Here is a 20,746-nt window from a genome sequence, read left to right on the forward strand (position 1 = left end):
CAGTGGTTAGAGGTCGTCTGGCGTAAGTTCGATCCTCGGCTGCCCGGAGAACATTTTTGGTGAATTAAATATGGCCATAACAGACTGTACTTATCCAGCACAAGACTCACTGACATGATATGTAAACACTCCTGGTAATATAAGGCACCTGTAGTGAGTGAACCGTAGCATGTATTTAGTGAGCCCCAGCATGTATTTAAAGTGGACAGGGAGTATTAATGCAGAAGTGGTGATATGTGAAGGTATGTGTGATATAGGAAGACTGCTAGACCTAAGGGAACAAACTATTAAGCCCAAACCAAGAGATGAACGCATAGAAAAATAGAAAATAAAAACTCTGGCCGTACTTCATTGACACTTGTTTTTACCTCCATGCCACTGCTTCGTCACGTTATGTAAGGGCAGAGGAGGTGGCAGTGATATTCTTGCATACTAACGCCTTCAGCTCAAGGGCGTCATTATTACAACAACGACTTGTCAAGCGACAGCGTGTGGTATGTTTTGATCGGCGTGTTTGTCGGTCTTTCTGCCTGTCTGTCTGTCTGTGTTAAGAAAACTATTTTAACAGTTTAATGAATTTTAACCAAACGTGGCGTAACAGTTGAGGGACAGCCCATGAGGAACCTTACTGTTTTCAGAGCAATAGCTCGAAAGTGAGGGTCACGGGGCTAGGTCAAGTTTTGACCCAGCAAAATCAACTTAAGGAGTTTTAACCAAAATTTTTAGTCCGATTTTAACCAAACTTGCTGCAGTGGTTGAGGGTTGGCCGGGGAGTAACCGCATTGTGTTTCAGAATAATAGGTCAAAGGTCGAGGTAACAGGACAAGGTCAACTTATGACTTCTTAACCTATTTAGCCCAAACTTTATCAACTTATGATGAGATGCAGTTTGAGTTTATGCCAGACAAAGGAACCACTGACCCAGTATTCATTGTCTGACAGCTTCAGGATATACGAGTATAGGAAGGAAAGTGCAGCTGTACTTTGTTTGTGCTAATTTGGTAAAGGCATTTGAGAGAGTTCTTAAGGAGGTGGTAACGTGGGAAATGGGCTAGATGAGTGGATGGTTAGAGTGGTTCTGGCGATATGCGAGGGTGCTCGCACCCAGGTAGAGTGAACAGAGGTTTGAGTGGTGAGTGTTCTGTATATGTTGGCATGCATCAGTTGTCAGTTTTAAGCTCTTTAATTTTTATCATGGTGCTTGAAGCTCTAGCACATGACACTGGACTTACATGGGAGTTGTTGTATGCTGATGACTTGGAGTGGCGGAGGAAAGATCTAGGCCGTGAAGCGTTGGAATGGAGTAAAATAGTTTGAGAGTAAACGCGGATAAAACAAAAGTGATGATATCTAGGCCTGATGACGTTACCATTAAAGAAGAGGGAGTGTAGCCATGTGTAGTCTGCCGCAAGGGTGTGAGAAGTAACTCCATCTTTGTGCAGTGTTTGTGAAGAGTGGGTGCATAAAGTAAGCTGCGAAAATAATGCTAATTTCGTGTGTGTGGTGTATTGGGGAGAGTAAGTTGAGACAGAGAGGCGGAAAAGGTTTCACCTCGCAGGAGAGTCTCTTGAGAGTGTGGAGAAATTTTGATATTTGAAGGACATAATATATGTGCTGGAGGTAGGGCTGGAACAAGCTCTGTGGCTTGAGTAAGGAGTGGTTGGCAGTAGTTAAGAAACTACTGCCTCTCGTGACATTGAGAGGGCTCTCCCTTCGTGCTAAGGGGGTACTTACATGCAACACATTTTCGTGATGTAATGCTGTAGGGAAGTGAGGCCTGGATAGTAAAAAAGAGGGTATTCGTAGGCTTGACCGTAGAGATGATAATGCTTAGCTGGATGTGTAGTGTCCTTAAATGACAGGCCTGGAGGTTAAGGATCGTCAATGAAGAGTCAAGAGGATGGATGGGACTTCAGTGTACGAGCATTAGTGCTGCAATGAAAGAAGGGGCAGACTGAGATTATTTGGGCATAGAAAGAGGATGGAGGATGACACCTGGGTGTGGAGGGTAAGAGGTGTGAACGTTGTGGGTAGGGATGCTAGAGGCAGACCGAAAAAGACCTAGGACGAAGTCACAGGGTGTGACCAAGTGGATAAGGGACTGAACAGAGGGTCGCTAGAGACTGGGCAGCGTGGAGAGCAGCCATTAGGCAACCAAGGCCGAAGCACGCATGCATGGTAAAGCCTTCATAAATGAACTGAAACACTGAAACATATGGGCTGAACTTTAACCTTTCCCTCTGGCCTTCACCTTTGACTTTTTGTTTTCAAAATCTAAGCTGTTTATCCTTACCCTTCCCTAAACTCGTCCACCAAGTTTGGTCTAAACGGAGCAAAACTGTTTATACTGATCTTGCATGTGACCTTCACCTTCGACATATTGTCCTCAACAACAATGGGTTAACCTCTTGACTAACCATTTACCATCCCACCAAGGCCAGTTAAAATTTGGTCTTACACACACACACACACACACACACACACACACACACACACACGAGACATAAAACTACCCTGCCGTCCTTTCATCCCTCACGTTTGTAATATTAACAACAATACGGAATACAGTATTGGATTGACATGAAGGATGATCCAGTTGTGGGTTGTTTATTAATACCCTTGTAGTCTCTGTATCATGATGTATATTGGCCAGTCAAAGCAACAGTTCAAAATCCGATGATAAGGCTTGAATTAATGGCTGGTGACTACACGAGGATCGGTAATGCAGACATTCAGGTATTGATAATTCCAAATCTTCCTGAAGAACACGATACACAGTAGTTGCCTTAACCCATGCACTATGATTATGACTTTCGTAGATCCTTCATCTTACCTCTAGACGATTTTTTTCTCACTTAAGACAGACTTTCATCAGTGGTGGGGATAATGAAGGTTCTATTTTTTTTTTTTTTTACGCAAGGAAGAAGGAACCAAAGGCCAGGAGCCAGCAAACTGTTCCAGCCAAGAAAATAAAACAAAACAAGATAACAGAGAGCCAAATTCCAGATCCGTACAATTTCGAGATGCCTGGACACACTGGCACCTCCATGTGGAATAATATCTTCTAAGCTGAGCGAAATCGTCTGATGGAAGCAATAATAAAGCAAAAAGGGCGCCATCGTTGTGAAAGGAATAAATCTTTGTCCGTAATTCTACTCCTTCGTGAACAGTAACATGGGGGAAACAAGCTTTGTCCAGGTGTCTGACCGGTCCACCAACCGAACCTTGGATCCTCCAGTTGTGCGACGGAGAAACCAATGCACCACCAGTTATCGATATCGGGGTTGTGTGGCGTCAGGGCAAGCGAGCAAGGACGTGTCAAAAATCCACACACAAAATTACGAACTACAGCTGCTCGTAACAATGATTCGTTTTGCACAGTGACAAGGAGGCTGTAGAATGGACGAGTTGTCGGTTCTGGATAAACATGGCCAGTGCACTCTGCCATGTACTTAAAAACTTACGGTATATGTATCTTTTAATTTAATTTATCATTTGCACTGAACAAGACGTGATAACTTTAATTCTTTGCGGCTGGAGGGAAGGAGCCGCCATGTTGGCGATGACGTCAGCATTCACACTGCAGACGACGCTCCAATCCAACACACAATACTTTACCAGTAACAGAGATGATAGTTGCACCTACATGGCCACCGTAGATCCAAACTACCCCCTTCAGGTATGTTGTGAAGGAATATTTTTCATGGTGTAAATGGGTGGTACCTGTTAGGTAAGTAAATTGTGGTGAAATCGACCAGAAGTAGCTTACAGCTACACCATTCCCGAGCGGTGCTGGTACCTCATGAGGTGGGAAGTGTTAAATGTATGCCGTACAGTATCAGTTGTATAAGTTTATGATGGTATTATGCTCATATCATAATATCTGACCTCTTCATTATTAGCGTTCTGAAGAAAAAAAAAGTTTCAGTGACTCAACTACGGTACTTCAGGGGAGTGTGGCGAAATACCGAATCGGCGGTCATTTACAGAATCAACACCGAATTGGCACTTTTTAATTGGTAAGTGTTATAGATTTTATCACCATAGAGGTTCATACTCACCTAATTATTCGAAATCTGGTTGTCGTAAAGACTTTGTAGTTACTTGTAGAGAAGTATATTTTAGACTTGTGGTCGAGCGGCTTTTATATCTTGTAGTAGTTCCACACCAGATGTCATGTAGTGACGGGAGAGGTAAAGAATAGTATGGGACTATTTTTATTTGTCTTGGAAATATTAAACAGGTATAATAGTATAAGTCCTGGGTAGCTACCTCCCTGTCTCGCTATCTCTCTCTCTCTCTCTGTCCTAAAGCTAATCTCCGTCTCGACCTCTCTCTAGGGTCGCTTGTCTCCTTGTAAACTCTCTTTCCTCACATCTCGTGTAGTAGGGTGTGTGTGTCACGTATCTTCCTCATGGCAACAGAACTTTCTCACGAGAGGACTGCTGACAGCTAACTGAATCATCTCCTTACTGGCCGCTGTCGTCAGCTTTCCTCCGTGTAAGCGTTTAGCGCTGCTCGCTTCTCGCAAACACAACACCTTCTCATCATTTGACTTCCTGCTTCTATCTGTCTCTCTATCTATCTATTTATCTATCTATCTATTATGTAGTCCTATATTTGCTCGGCCGCGCGAAAATGACGTACCATCGACATTTAATAGTTATAATATATTAATACATACTACATACACATTATAATGAACTTATAAGCTAATTAAGTGAAATACATAATATTGTAAAGTAACATAATTGTATGAATATTGTATACATATATTATTCATAGTAAATAGTGATTATTCAGTAATATTACATTTTAAATAAGTTGAATACATATTGGAATAAATGCATTAAAGTAAATTATTTAACTGTAATACAGTATGTACTTGGGTTATTATAGTGAATTGCATACATGCAAGAATAAAAATAGTTTAAAATTAAGATTATTGTAAGAGTTATTAATATTTCATTCAAAGATAATGGTACTGGTTTGTCATATATGGGTCATTCTTCTTTGTGTTATTATTATTATTATTATTATTTTTATTTTTATTTTTTTTTTATATATAATTAATACTATATACAAAATATATACACTTCATTCAGGGTGGTTAACTGTGATGTTAACTCTCCCCCCACTAAACAATGACTCCAAATTAGCAATTCTTGCATGCATTCTGTGCATGGCCAACAGCAATACTGCAACCACAATGCAGATAATTATGAAGACAGAAGGTGCTTGGCTATACACATAATATGGGTTGAACATACTCAAACTCAAATCTTCCCAGGGCTTCATTGTTTCATTGATCAGCTGCATAGTTTCAAACTTAGGTGAAGTCAGCTTAATACTTGTGCTCATGTTTAAGTCCATATCAGGCAGTGGGTGGAAATGTTTGTGTGTATGATTGAGGATGGCGTAGTGATTGATGGTGGAAAAAGTAGACATGGATGGTGTAAATACCGCACAGTAGTCTGGTGCTATGTATACGAAGGGTGATCAGAAAGTAATGACAGTTCGTGCTATAATATGAAAACCTTGAATGATGGGAGGTAGGGGAGCAAGGAGAGTGCAGAGTTGCTTGTCCTTACGAGTTTGAACTTGTCGCCGTATGCCTGACTTTTCTTGTTTTATTGTTGTGAGTGAATGCTTCACTCTTGTTTTTGCTCTCTGGCCAGAAACATGGATTACTCGAAAGAAGGCTGCAGGTTCTACATTTTTACGAGGTGGAAACTGGGAAAGAAAGCAACAGAGAATCGAGGGGAATTATTACAAGTTTATCCAGACACTACTCCTTCCCTGGAAACTGTTTCCCGCTGGATTCGTGCTTTCACAGCAGGAAAAACTGAATTGAAAGATGAACAACGCTCTGGACGCCCCCGGACATCCGTGACCGAAGCAACAACTGTCCGTGCACGGTCCATCATTGACGAGGATCCAACTGTAACTCTTAGGTTCTTAGCCTTGGAGCTTGATATCAGTTATGGGAGTGCATATGACATCGTGCATGAACAATTACACCTGAGGAAGAAGTGTTGTCGATGGATACCCCATTTGTTGACTGATGAGCAAAAGGCTGAACGGGTGAGGATTTGTCGTGTCTGGCTTGCTGAATTTGAACCAAATGGTCCAAAACGGTTCTCAGATGTTGCTACTGGAGATGAGTGTTGGATTTCATTCTTCACAACCCGTGACATGCAGTCAAACATGGTGTGGTTGGGCGATGAAGACCCTCGACCTCAGATTTTGAAGGAAGGATTTCGCAGTCGGAAGCGCCTTTTCACCATCTTTTTCAATTCTCAAGGACCAATATGCGTGGATGTGATGCCTGAAAAGTCCACTATCACAGCCCAATACTACACAGACCAGGTCCTTCCACAAGTCTTGGAACACAAGGCCAACACCGCACCAACCCGCCGTCGGTCTCGCCTTTTGCTGCACCACGACAATGCTGCACCCCACAAAGCTCGCCTCACTATGCAGTACCTGGAACAACAAGGTATAACTCTGCTCCCCCACCCACCCTACTCCCCTGACCTGGCTCCCTGTGACTTTTGGTTGTTTCCAAAAATTAAATCTGCCATCGCTGGGAAGCAATTTCATCGTATCCAAGACTTGGCACGGACCGTCAATTCAGAACTCCGAAGTATACCGTCTTCAGAGTACCACGCTTGCTTCATGAAGAGGAGAAAGAGAATGGAACGCTGCATAGAGGTTGGAGGGGAGTACATTGAAGGAATGTGAGTCATAGTTTGATAGTTCTTCATGCTAATAAAAGTTTATGGACTCACTGTCATTTCTTTCTAATCACCCCTCGTAATCCTGAGGCTGATGTATGAGATGGTGGTATATCTGGACAGACTATGTAAACTGATGTGTTATGAGGGAAATAAAAAAACTGCGAGTGTCCAATGCGTTGATGGTGTACAAGTTTATCTGGAGCAAAAGTGAAGTTGCAATGATGATGAATATTGTTATTGCTGATGATAGCCATTTCACAAGGGACCGTATCAGTAGGCTGAAACGTGAAAATGTACGCAGGACAAAGATGAACAGCATGTAAGGATGTGCGGCACTTTCGCTCAATCGTTGACTCACTTGCGAAAGTGACAGTGTCTCGTCTCTTGGAGACCATGATGAGTTCGGTGTCTGTGTTGATGTTGATGATGACTAAAGTGTTGTTGTTTCTATAGGGGAAGGGGTGTATTTGGTATACTGTGAACAGGTCTTCCGTGATGAATGGTACATGAACTATCACTGATGTTGGTGTTAGTGTTGCTTCCAAGTACGGGTAATATTGCATAAATTCCCTACTGCGGAACAATGGCTTCAATTTATGTGTATGTATGCCTTGACTAACTATCTGACGTAGCTCATGAACTGGGAGTAAGTCATTTGTGATCTTGCCATCACCAGCATTCGAAATTCCTTGCATAAGTGCCCTGAAATGATCTCTAGTGTTCTCTAATTGTAGTAGAATCGTGTCAATATGTTCTGTGATGATGGAGAAGTGCTGGAAAAGGGTAACGTTACCCTCCAAGTTATTTATTTTATCTATACTCTCGAGAGCTACGTTTTCTGCTTGTTTCAGATTTTTCACAATTGTTTTCATTGCTGAGTTCTGTCCTGTGATGAATTTATCTTGGTATGTTAGTACCTGAGCTATCTTATTAAATTTTTTGTTTATTTCTTTAAGGTCATCCTCTGTAGCCAATCCAAAGATGTTCCCAAGAATTGCGCCGCCCAGATCGAACAAACCGCGCTTTTGGCGAGTACGTGTGATGTTGTTCCTGTCGCTCAGCACCTCTGTTCCATAAGATGGGAGATCTTGGATCATGACGAGCATAGTTGACTTCGCCTGTTCTAGTTTCCATTTCGCTAACTTCACCATTTCATCCACTTCCTTGGTGATATGTGATTGTGAAACATAATTCCCTATCTTGAAGTCCAGAGTTCGCATCGGCGTCGCAAGTCTTTCTATATAAGTAGGTAAGTCATACAAGTAATCTAGACTTATTTCAGTACTCATGACGTCCTTGACGATTGTAGTCGTGGCCGTTGGAGCTATGAGGCATCCTTGTCGTACTATATGCTTGGGGTCTAGGTGCGCATATACCCTTACTATGTATAGGAGAATCCATAGCAGAAGTCCCTTCATCGTAACCTACCGAAAAAAAAAATCTATTAATTTCCTATAAAGCTGTGGTTGATGATAGTGATGATGTGCGTTACGGTTGGCTGTTATTTCATTTATAGAAGGAGTTTAAATCGATATTTAATTCTCGTAAATGATGTACTGTAGATTTCATTGGAATAGTTGCACCTATGTTCGATTGTTTGGTATATGACCTTAATTTCTTTTGTAATCATTGTTGTGTTCTTGCTTGGTTTCTTGAGGTACGTTCACCTGTTCGGTTGTATCCGAGGCTGAATAATTATGTGATAATTCCCTTGAAACTCGTTTTAAATGGTCAATATGAACTTGTTTTTCCTCGCCACTTGAAAGTGACTTAATTAAAACTTTGTTTGCCTTTATGTTAATTACTTTGTATGGGCCCTCAAATTTAGGGGATAATTTATTGTCTCTCGTATGAATGACTCCGTAAACAATGTCTCCTAAGCTGATAGGTGAATCTTTTGCCTTTTTGTTAAATGCCTCCGTCATTTCTTCCTTGGACATCGTTAATTGTTTTTGCACTCTTTTGTGTATGTCCTGGAATTCACGTAAACGGAGTTTAGAGTAATCATCGTAATTGTATATAGGCATGCTGTCACCTTCTAGGAGCTCATATGGTAATTTTTTATCTGTGCCATATATAATGAAATGTGGTGTGTCACCAATGGATTTATTTATAGACCCATTAATGGAGGCCTCTACTCTGGGAATCCAATCATCCCAGCTTGCATAATTTTCACTGAGAATGTGTCGTAGCACATCTAATACCTTTTATTTTGTCTCTCTACCAACCCATTCGATGCTGGGTGATAGGCCAAAACGTTAACCTTTTTAATGTTGTATTGTTTACATATTTCTTGTAAGATCTCAGAATTAAATTCTCCTCCATTATCACTTATTAATACCTTTGGGGTAGTAAAGCGACATATTACATTATCTGTTATTGCCTTTGCTACTGTCTCTGCTGTCTTATCTTTAATTGGAGCTAAAATGACATAACGGGAAAAATGATCCGTTGCTACGAATAAGTATAGGTTATTATTGTATGATAATGGCATCTTGAGTAAATCAACAGCGACAACGTCCCATGGTTGATGTGGTACTGGGTAATTACCCATCGGTGCAGGTGTGATTGGGTATCCTTTGTGTTTCGCACATGATTCGCATCTGTCTATATGATTGTGTATATCTCTTCGTAATGAAGGCCAGTAATATAATAGCTGGGCTTGGTTGAATGTCTTATCCTTTCCAGGGTGTCCTGCATGTGGGCTGTCGTGTATCATTCGTAATACTTGGGGTATCATGTCATTAGGTACTACCAACTGGTTAGTATTTCTTTGGCGTTTTGGTTGTTTAGAGTTAATTTTGTATAATGTATTATTGACCATTGTGAATTGTTCAAGTGGGACATGCAGTTTGGGTAATTGTATGTCATCTCCACTTTCTAACTTGTATATTACTTTTGACCATACTGGGTCAAGTCTTTGTGCCTTTGCGATATCCTCGTGGTTTGGGATATTTCCTTTGAGATCTAACGCCGCAACCTGAATTGTGTTCGGGTTCCTAGATAATGCGTCAGCTACTATATTCATTTTACCTTGTATATAATGTATTTGTACATTGTAGTTTTCAACTGTACATTTCCATCTTGCTCTCCTCCCAGAAAGGAGTTTTTCTTTAAACATACCCACCAGTGGTTTATGGTCGGTGAATAAGTGGATTTCGTAACCATATACCAAATCTCGAAACTTTTGTAATGCAAAAATCACTGCAAGTGCCTCTAAGTCTGTAGTGCTATAATTTTTCTCCGCACCTCTTGTTTGTCTGCTGGCAAATGCAATTGGTTGATTCTTTCCTCTTTTATCTTCCTGCATCAGTACAGCCCCTAATCCTTTAACTGATGCGTCTGTACAAATAAGAAATGATTTCGTGTAATCTGGATATGCTAAACAAGGTGCATTCGTTAGTTTAATTTTTAGATTGTTAAATGCCCTTTTTTGTTCTTCTTCCCATTGGAATACAGCATCTTTTTTGAGTAGTTGGAATAGAGGGAAGGCTATATGAGAGAACTGTGGTACGAAGGACCTATAGTACCCAGCCAGACCTAAAAATTGTCTAACTTCGTCAGTCGTAGTGGGTTCAGGAAAATCTCTCACTGCCTGTATTTTGTCATCAGTGGTGTGAATACCATCAGAACTTAATTTGTGGCCTAAGAAATTTATTTCCTTAAAGCAAAATTTGCATTTAGAAAGTTTAATTTTTAATCCAGCATCACTAAGCTTTTGTAAGAGTAAGTCTAATTTCCTGAGATGATCCTTAATATTCCTCGTTGCGATAATAATATCGTCAAGATAAACAAATATTCCTTGTCCTAAAATTCCGGACAATACGTAATTCATAAGACGCTGGAACGTACCGGGGCTGTCCTCAGTCCCATTGGCATTCTTGTATATTGATAATGGCCTCTGTTTGTTGAAAAGGCAGTGTATTTACGTGACTCCTGAGATACCGGAATCTGATAGTATCCGTTTAGGAGATCGATGGTCGAGAATATATTATTCTCAGGACCAATATTCTGTAGCACATCACTTAGCAATGGCATGGGAAATCTGTCAGGGATTGTGTGATTATTTAGTTTACGGTAATCTACTACCGCACGCATTTCTCCATTTCTCTTGGGCACAAAGAAAAGGGGAGCGTTCCACGGAGAAACTGAAGGCTCAATAATTCCAAGCTTTAACATTTCATCGACATACTGATTTGCAAGTGTACGTTGGGAGTGTGGTATGCGATAAGCTGGTACGAAAATTGGTGGTGTTTCTGGGTGCACATTAATCATGTGATTAATCAAGTTAGTACACCCTAATCGTTCTCCGGGCAAGGCTACGGTGTCCCTGTGTGTTTCCAGCAGGGTTAACAAATCATTTTCTTCGTCAAATTCACCTGAGTGAATTAAATTCTCTTTTATTCTTCCTCTATCCGTAGATTTTATCTCACTTGTTACTCCACCAATATTTATTTCCTTCACAGGGGCGAAACATTTTTCAATATTAACTATGCAAGTTCCCTTCTTCAACTGAACTTCCCCATTCATGTGATTAATAATGAATATCTGAGTTAGCCCTTCGTCGTTCGTATGACATAATGCGTTTTCTACTGACAATCCTTTTACTTTACATAATTCTTCTAAGACAAGAACAGTACTATTCCGTAATTTGCTCTTTATGGTAACCTTCATGTATGAATTAGGTGGTATAACCAAATCATTAGTGAGATGGGCTGGAAAAATTGATAAATCAGTACTGTTATCTGGGTCACTAATTCTGGAGGATGGGGTTGCTGGTGTAAGTGGATCTATACACTCATCTGTTTGTGTATGTTTGTTAAAGCCTTTAATATTACCAATTCTTTTTGGCTCTCTTCTACCAATCGGTGAGGGCTCTGAAAGTATTTCCTCTATAAATTCATTATCAAAGTCTATTCCATTCATTTGTGGGAGTATAGTTATGTTCTCAGTTCTCATGGATCTTAAGCCCAGTAACATATGAGCTTTAATTGCTAAGTTTTCAACGATATAGAACAATGCAGAGAATGGTCTTGTAGTTTCTGTGAAACTGAGATTTAATCTTATCATACCTTTTACTGTAATCTCTTGACCATCTACTGTGTTTAATTCTAAATCAGCTTCATCCAGAAAAGTTACTTTCTTTTTATTTTTAAGAATTCTATTTAGTTCTTCATGTGTTATTAAGTTCACTGGAGAGCCTGTATCTAAAAATAAGGAAACGTTTTGATCCTCACATACAGCTGGTATCAAGATACACTCATTTCCCAACATGCCTCCTATGTGAAGTTTAACCTTGTTCATCTTTACGTTTGTTCGTTTTTTGTCATGACTTGGTCTTCCCCGATTTGAACATAGACACAATTTTTTCTACTGTTTTGCAATCACTAGTCCAGTGCCCTTGGTATCTATGATGCCTACAGTAAGGACCAAACCCTTGTGTCTTTTGATTATCCTCTTTTGCCTTGATAAAGCATTCATACCTTGTGTGTCCTGGTTTTGCACAGTAATGACACAGAATGGACCTATCCCTTGACTGTGACCTACGAGGTGATTTCCCATAAAAAGTGTTGTTTATGGCGCGAGACCTGCTCGGGCTGCGCGAAAACTTATGAAACTGCCTGTAGGAAGGCGTGTGGGAACGAGGTCTAGGCGTCTTTGTCTGTTTGGACTGCCTCATTTCAGGTCGCGATCGATTTTGTTCTCTGTTTGGGGTCGGTGTTGATGTTTTCACAGCTGATACTGTCTCAGGTACCCTGATTCTACCAGAATGTGCATGTGTGTCGACCACACCTGCTTTACTGCACTGCATCTCTACCTCGTTCATTAAGTCTAGTAAGCACATTCCAGGGATGTACGCGATTGTTTTGGCGATCTTAAGGGTTCTATCAGGTAATTTACACAAGGCAGCTACATAACCAATGATGTCCACGACGAGGTCTGGGGACATCTTTCCATCATCTGTTATCCACTTAGAATTCTCCAGAGTAGCTAATAGGGTTCTCTTGATTGTGGAGACATCAGCAGTTATTTCACTGAGCACATGGTTTGTAGTGTGCTCCCTTACAAGATCTACAATTTTATGTAATTCTGGAATTATACCTGGCAAGAAGTTCATACCTCCAGAAAATTTCTTCAGAAATTCAGTTTTAAATTCATCATATGTCCTAGCACGATGTAGCTTATCGGAGCGCAATAAATTGCTTGCTGGACATCTTTCCTGGCTTATGCAAGATGAAAAAATAGCAATTTTCTCTTGTTCATCTAGTATGTGGCGCTTGATGAACATTTGTTCGCACTGACTGATTAATGAAATGACATCAATGCGATCCTTGTCTGTGCCAGAGAATTTTGGGGCAGTCTTATCCTCGTGATACACAAAAACGTGAGGTGTGGTTTTTAGATCAGCAGTATTTGTTTCTTGATTCATATTTAATGATTGCCCTGTTAATTCAACTTGTACGAGTTTATCGTTATGTGAGGGAATGGTAGAATATGTATGACCGGACCGGTGAACCCTGTTAAGTATATTGGCATACGTATTTAAGGCAGCTGCGAAGTCGATACTCTCAACGTCTGAAGGGGTTTCCACTCATCATCCGAAACTCCCGTATTTGTTTCCTTATCTATAACGTGTGGTGTGGGTTGTACAATGGGTGGGCTGTCTCTTAATTGTGAGTCTGATGTTGTGGCAATTTGTGTGTCATCTGGTATTAACGTGGGTGGTTGCGAAAATATTCCTGTCATTAAGATATGATGTTATGAAATACGCCTCTTGTTTATTTATGTCCTAGCAAACTAGATGATTAAATAAGTTGAATATAGCTAATTTTAGCACTGAGAAGAAATGAGCAAGTATAATTTTACCCACTTGATACAGATCGTAGAGGTGTGTCGATACAAAAGTCGATCTCGGAAGAAAACAGGTTTGATTGAAGATCTCTTGATAATTCTAGTGGTGTGTTGATGGACGATATTACTCAGGAAACTCCATGGCCTGGTATTTGTAGTGGTTAACGGCTGTCCCAGGCAAACCTCAACATAGAACGTCGAATTTCCAACTTAACTGTGAAAATAAGTGAATATGAGTAGGAGCTATGTGAATAATGAGTAATGAGTAGTGGGTGAGAAGTGCCTGGTGTCAGTCACACGTTGCTTGGCGTGGCAGACTCGCGTTGTGATGTCATCTCAGCACATGGTGACGTCGGCTTCCCACACTGGTAGCTGTGGTGAGTGAATGAGTAGCGATGAGTAACTTGAGTGAAGACGAGTGAGTAAGATGAGTTGTAAATCGTGTCTCACTCTTCGTTTGTTTGTTCCCTTTATTCTATGTGGAAGTTTTCTCTGTCCTTTTCTCTAGTGATTTATTCGTTGTGGGATGAAGACTGCCGCTACTTGTAGGTGCGTGTAGAAGATTATACAGACGACGTAGAGTTGTTAATTGTAGTTGATTGTAGATGGCTGTAGTTGATTGTAGATGGCTGTAGACTTTGTAGAACTGAAGCTAACCTTGTAGTCTCGGTTGCTTTTGTAGAAATTTGCTTTTAATTCGGAGACGATGTCCGCAGATTTGCTGGTTTGTCGTTAAGCTACTTGCAAGGCGTCGAGTGATCTCTTGACCTCTGCATCAGCGTAATGATCTGGGAGACGGAGGGGGCAGGAGCTGATATTGTTGGTTGTTGTCAATCTTGATATTTTGTAGGAATTTAATGTTGATTCGTAGACGAGGTTCGTATACGTTCGCTGCTACCAAATGTCATAAAGACTTTGTAGTTACTTGTAGAGAAGTATATTTTAGACTTGTGGTCGAGCGGCTTTTATATCTTGTAGTAGTTTCCCCACCAGATGTCATGTAGTGACGGGAGAGGTAAAGAATAGTATGGGACTATTTTTATTTGTCTTGGAAATATTAAACAGGTATAATAGTATAAGTCCTGGGTAGCTACCTCCCTGTCTCGCTATCTCTCTCTCTCTCTCTGTCCTAAAGCTAATCTCCGTCTCGACCTCTCTCTAGGGTCGCTTGTCTCCTTCTAAACTCTCTTTCCTCACATCTCGTGTAGTAGGGTGTGTGTGTCACGTATCTTCCTCATGGCAACAGAACTTTCTCACGAGAGGACTGCTGACAGCTAACTGAATCATCTCCTTACTGGCCGCTGTCGTCAGCTTTCCTCCGTGTAAGCGTTTAGCGCTGCTCGCTTCTCGCAAACACAACACCTTCTCATCATTTGACTTCCTGCTTCTATCTGTCTCTCTATCTATCTATATAGTATTTAATTTTACCTTTTAAAAAATCCGGATTCACAGCGAAAACTAGCTAAAATTAGCGGAAGTGTTTCTCCTTTAGTGGAACAGCTTGCCTTGGCAGACTTCTGCTTTGTATAATTATTAATTTAACAAACAAATGCACTTATTTGCACTTTAAATCAGTATCTGTGCAAAACAGAAGTCTGTCAAGGCATGTTGGCGATCTAAAGTAGAAATACCTGCTAACCTTAGCACGTTTTCGCTCTGACTCCTAATATTCTATTAATAATTAAATAAAGCATAGTTTTTTAACTGAATTTCGGATAATTAGGTGTATATGAACCTATATGGTGAAGAATATAATATTTTCACAACAGTAGAGACTGCATTCCAGCACTGGGAACTTCCGACGAGCAGCCAGCCACCACTGCTTTCGTTTATTGTTATTGGCTGGTATACAGAGGAATAATTTCCCTACTGTGCTTTTGTCAGTGCACTTACACATTGGAACGAAACATTAGCAATTATTCCTCTTGTCACTGGACATTCTTAGAGGTCAGAAATAAGCACAGTGTATCCTGGCTAAACGTTAACAAAGCAGACTATGCTGCCTCAATGTGAGTCGTGACGTCACGACCAATCACAGGCCGTTTCAGTGTCATGTGATTTTTCGGCTACTTTATCTATGATTTTTTCATGTTTCTGCACATTTTTATTGGAAATAATGGTTGACATAGTTATTTTCTGAGTATCTTTTACCCATATAAGTATCTACAAAAAAATTTTGACCGGAAACTCGTCCATTGTCCCATCTCCCTATTTCTTCTTCCATAAACAAATATTAGTTACGGAAGATGCTCAGAGCCATTTATGTATTTATATAATTATTTACTGACTTACTTGTTTAGTTGGTCAAGAAGGAAGAACAAGGAGGGCAAACTGCAGACGCTTCCCATGCCTTTTGTCCTTCTTACAGTTCAAAAGCCGAGTCACAGGAGAGAACCGACAGTAAGTTTGTATATCTAGATCGTCATTTTGGGGGAAGCAGGTGGTCCATTGGTTAGCACGCCCACCTAGGAACCGAAAGAACCAGAGTTTGATTCTTGAACTGGACAGACTTGAGCAACGTTGTATCCCCTCCCCCTTGTCACTGTTCACCAGGCATTACAGTTGGAGACCTGAATATAAAATCGATAATGGGGGAATATTGTTTTTTTTATAATAATAACTAACCATCTGTCTTAATGACCCTTGTATAGTTAATAGGCATTTATCTAAGTCTTCTTCATGTCTTCTTACCACAAACTTCAGTAGCCCTTTAAGTAAGAACACACGTATATACAGTGGCCATGTCGTCGCCAGAAATTTGTGTTCAGTTCAGGGGAGATTTTTACGCACTGGGGAGGTCAGATATTGTTTTCATTAGCTCCGTCCTTATAAAAGATCTTCATTAAGCTTAGTTAACTAGTCTGGTGGTGACCTGGATAAAACAAAGCAAAAACGATCATCAAACTGAAAGAAGTAACGTGTCCAATACTAAAGCACATTTTAAACTTATTCAGCAATCTCCAAATCATCTTTCTAGGCATAACAGAGACTTTTCCAGTTGAAGGAGTCACTTGTACTATTGCGGTCAGGAGTTCTTAGCCACCCTCGTCCAGCCAACCCGTTTATTTTTTTTTTTTTTTTTTTTTTTTTTTTTTTTTTTTTTGGCCATCACCCTGAAGGGGCATTAGGCCAGCAAGAATCGATAATCATGAAAGCCAAAATAATGATATGAAATATTTGCATCTATTTCATACCAATATTAAGTTATTATTCATGATTATGAAACATAATAAGTAATAAAGAATACATCAGTATACATGGATAGTACCAGGACAAATACTTCCATCTATACATCATATGTAGACTCATTACTATACTACTACAAAATAATCATATACTTATAAAATTTATATATATATATATATATATATATATATATATATATATATATATATATACACATATATATATATATATATATATATATATATATATAGATATATATATATATATATATATACAAAAAAAAATAAATAAGAAAATAAAAAATAAAAAATAAAAAAATAAAAAACAAAATCAAATTTACTGGTCCTGGACAAAAGAAAAAAAAATACACATTTATATAAATGTAACCTCCTCCTGCAGTTCACAAATATATAAAAGTGTATTGAGGTATTTACATATGTACAAAAACCATATCCCTATATACAAAAAAAAAAAAAAAAAAGATATATATAATAAATAAGGAAACCACAACCAAGTTCATTAAATAAATCACAACTCTCTGAGTAATCTGGTCTCTTTCAGGAAAGTCATCAATTTATTAGTCACACCAACGTCCCCATCACCCAAGACAGAATCAAGTGTGAAAGGGAGCGCATTTGTCCTACAGTAGGCAGCCAGAGAGGTACGTTCCCCAGCATACCTACTGCAGTACAAAAGGATGTGACTAATAGATAACACCGCGTCACAGGTGGTACAACGCGGTGGAAATTGTCTGTTAATATATGGTACCATATGTGTCAGTAGGGTGGAATTCATGCGGAGGCGGGCTAAAGCGACCTCCTCCCGTCTGTTTCCTCGGGAGGAACTGGACCAGTCACATATGGTCCTTTTGACTGATGGAATTGCCAGGTCGGTCCACTGACTTTGCCACAGAAGATTAATTGATTTCTTTCCGAAAGAGAGACTAGACTGTAGCTCACGAGGAACGTCCCAAGTCTCCTCGAGTTCTACAGCTGATTTAGCTAGTACGTCAGCCTGCTCATTGCCGTAAATACCGCAATGACCAGGCACCCAGATCAGAGTGAAGGATTTAGCACATGTATGCAGCTTATTGATAATGCGGCCCAGGACCTCATGTGAATCAGTCCTACATGAATGAATTGCCTGAAGGGCTGACTTAGAGTCCGAAAAAATGACAAAACTGTTGTGATTTGAACGCAAAGCAAAGTCTATAGCTTGATCTATGGCAAATAATTCGGCAGTGAATACAGACGTACGGGGGGGCAAGCGAAAACGGATGCGGCACTCCGTAGACCACACACTCGCACCCACACATTCATCCATCTTAGAGCCATCGGTGTACAAGTGGAATGACGCTAGGTGTCTAATGAGGATCATCCGGAACAACTGTCGTACCTCCACCTCCGGCGCCTTGTACTTTGCGACGGGGAGCCAGTCAGTGTTGAATGTGGTGGCAAGTGACTCCCAGGGCGCTATTTTTGACGTTAAAACCTGATCCCCATTAGAAAGGTCGTACCCTAACGCCTCACAAAGGAAGTGAAGCCTCACAGCCACCGGCTTGAGGGCCGCATACAGCAGGTATTCCCACTGTAGGAGGATCCGACAAGTCGGAAGACCAAGTGAGCGTTTACGGTGGGTGGTGATACCATAAGAAAATAACAGGTGGTCACGTCGTAGACGGAGGGGAGGCACATTAGCCTCCACTTCCAACCGCTCCACACGAGTACACCGAAGGGCTCCGAGACATATACGCAAGCATACATTCTGAAGCACATCCAGTCTACGGAGTACAGCATCCGATGCCGACCCATACACCTGTGAGCCATAGTCAAGCTTAGAACGGATAAGGGACTTATACACCATCAATAAAGACGTTCTATCTGCTCCCCACGATTTACCGGAAAGACCGTGTATGTGGCAGCGTCGCATTCACGAGCACAGAAGTTGCCTTCGATGCGCTTCTGTCGAAAAATATCCCTTCAGCTTTGGGCTTGTACTAATGGATAAAGCAATAGTAATATTTACACTGAAGGTTTGACTCTGATATCACGAATATATCATACTGATTATTTAATAACTTGTTTCCCGTATAGAGCCAAGCAAGTGATAAATATGTATATTTGGTTCCACTCCATGACGTCCTGTAGGTTTGAACCAGCGAACACAGAGTGAACAAGTTCGAAACATTCATTTGTTAACAGAAGAGAGAGAGAGAGAGAGAGAGAGAATAGTGGGTGCTAGTGAATTTTAGAGGAATGAGGTGGAGAAATGAGGTGCTCAACACAATTAAACAGGGATTTTTCCTTTCGTTTCGGTTGGCTTTCTATGCCTAAATGACTAAATGAAGGTAAATTATGAAATATAATAACTGGATGACGAAGTGGTAATAGGGTCTGGGTAATGGTTGTTTGGTCCAAGGTGTGCAGAGGTAAGCCTAATTCCAGGCAACGGTCGCTGTTAAAAGTTGGATATTTTAGGTCCCACTTATTTTAAATATTCCATGTATGTTTACAGTACGTGTGTGCCCCTATGGACCTATTTTCACCCCATGAATATTAGCAATGGACATTTTCACCACTCCGAGCACAATCCTCCATGGACCTATTTTCCTTAATGACTTTTTTTTTTTTTTCAAAGACGCCTACTTTTCTACGTAATTTATTTTCCCACGAACTAATTTTCCCCATTGATGTATTTTCTCCCCACGGACCAATTTTTCCGTCGACCTTGAATCTGTCCATGGATACAGGTTTCCTGCATGGTCGTATACCCATGGATGTATTTTTCATAAATGAACCTATTTTCCCCATAAACCTGTTATCCGACGTGGTTATATCACCCACTGATGCGTGCAGTTGCAACAGACCTCTTGACCAACAGACGTATTGCACGATGGACCTGTTGTAACCCACTGGATATATATATATACCTACTTCAGCATAATTCCAGAATAATATCCCCTGTGGACCGATTTTCCGGACACTGAACTCTTCCCAACTCGGACATTAACTCATATCACCTAGTCCCAGTGGCCTGTTTTCCCACAATCCGTCCATCCACCTACACACCCACCCATCAACGCACATACCCACAACCTTACTCAATACAGAATGTCTCAAAAGTAGGACGACACAAACCCGTCTCTTGCCTTGTCCTACTAGTAGCCCCACCACCCACCCCACTTAATGCACGAACCCCACTCCACCCCACTTAACAACCCTTTCCCCTCCCTCTCGCCCACCCACTCCACCTAATCCGCCTGTGAAACAACCAGCCTACGCTAACCAATCCACCCACCCAGTCACCAACCTACCAACCCGCATACCATGCTCCACAAGTCAGATGACTCAATTCAACACAAACACACACACACACACACACACACACACACACACACACACACACACACACACACACACACACACACACACAGGCGGGGTGGATTTCCTTACACGAAAGATGAGTCTCACCGCTTAACTCAGTCTGTCGGTAGAAAATAGTACCGGGTACTCTTTACAGGGAGTTTGCCAGGCCGTAGATAAGGGGCTTCATTCCGGCTACATACACATGATTTTATGCGATATGAGTAAATAAGGTGCTCGAGCTAAACAGGGAATTTTTCCTTTGGCTGATGAAGGAGTTTAATCCCACGATAACGTCTCGTCGGACATAATGAAGGATGGGTTTTATTCTGGGTAACGCCAGTAGACTTTGTCAAATGATTTGGCAGGCCGCGTAACTTCTGTTAAATGCCTTATGTTCGCATTTTTTTCTCTCTCTGGTGGTTGGCACCTGGAGATTTTTGGCAAACTCATGAGTATTTTTCTCATTAACTGGATATCTCTCTCTGGACAGAGAGGCAAATTACTTTCTTAAGCACAGTTTTTTGTTAAACCAACAGCATTTATCTCTTAATTCATCACTTCAACGAAAGCAATCCTAAAAAAATTTATCACAAAGCAATGAAA

At 40.7% G+C, this 20,746-nt stretch overlaps 1 pseudogene; it reads left to right on the forward strand.

Annotated features, from left to right (window-relative positions):
• The first annotated feature begins 3,174 nt into the window (after positions 1 to 3,174).
• LOC145393380 (alpha-L-fucosidase-like) overlaps positions 3,175 to 20,746 on the forward strand; it is a 46,565-nt pseudogene continuing 28,993 nt past the window's right edge.

The sequence above is a fragment of the Coenobita brevimanus genome, chromosome 24, assembly GCF_032717465.1.
Source record: "Coenobita brevimanus isolate Jiangsu-jjx chromosome 24, ASM3271746v2, whole genome shotgun sequence".
Taxonomy (NCBI): Eukaryota; Metazoa; Arthropoda; class Malacostraca; order Decapoda; family Coenobitidae; genus Coenobita; species Coenobita brevimanus.